At 32.5% G+C, this 832-nt stretch overlaps 1 protein-coding gene across 2 annotated transcripts in view; it reads right to left on the bottom strand.

The window, feature by feature from the left end:
• Nucleotides 1-832, bottom strand: part of LOC106464452 — a 21378-nt gene that overhangs the window by 17527 nt on the left and 3019 nt on the right. The window lies entirely within an intron of this gene.

The following is an 832-nucleotide window of genomic DNA, read 5'->3' on the forward strand; positions in this document are numbered from 1 at the left end:
GACTTAGTATTTTTGACTTCACAAACATCTAATTTGAACCAGTGCTGCATTCAACATACCACGTGACACACACAAAAAAATTAAAAAAATCTATGTTTATCTGTGTTTTTTTAATATTTACTTTTAAATTAAGAAATTGAGTAATGTATAGTTCTAAAATTTAAATTATATGAATTTTAATCTAAAGTTTGATACCAAACTTATTGACATAAATTCATGAAATAGTAGTTCAATAAAATTTTGAATGCGAGTCAATAAACAAGATGACATGGCCTTTCACCTGTGACCCATCTTGAAAGGGATTAAGAGTAAACAAAATGTTAGGATGGGGGGGGTAGGACCCTTGAGGGATTATAAAGGAAGGCCCATGTCTGATGATTATGATATGGCTGGGTTATTAGATTTTGCTTTTTTCTTTGGTTTTTACTGATGAAGATTTAAGCAGTATTCCACATCTTGAACAGTTGATAGATGGAAACGAGATCAAACAAGATGACTGCATTAATTCTGAGCTTGTTAACAAAAAATTGGGTAGTTTAAAGAACGATAAGGGGCCAGATAATATTTCTGCAATGGTTTTGAAGGAAGTTAAAGATTGGATATGTGAACCACTTACTACTGCTTTCTTTGAATAGTGGGCAGGTACCAGAGGATTGGGAGTTAGCTAATGTAATTCCTCTTTTCAAAGGAGGTGATAAAAATTGTCCCAGTAATTATAGACACATTAGTCTTACATCAGTTGTGGGAAAAGTTTTGGAAAATCTGTGAACAGGTGCTTTGCAAAGTCATTTAACAAAGTTTTGAATTTTATTAGATAGACAACATGGTTACG

Source organism: Limulus polyphemus, unplaced genomic scaffold (genome assembly GCF_000517525.1).
Source record: "Limulus polyphemus unplaced genomic scaffold, Limulus_polyphemus-2.1.2 Scaffold1655, whole genome shotgun sequence".
In the NCBI taxonomy this organism is placed as follows: Eukaryota; Metazoa; Arthropoda; class Merostomata; order Xiphosura; family Limulidae; genus Limulus; species Limulus polyphemus.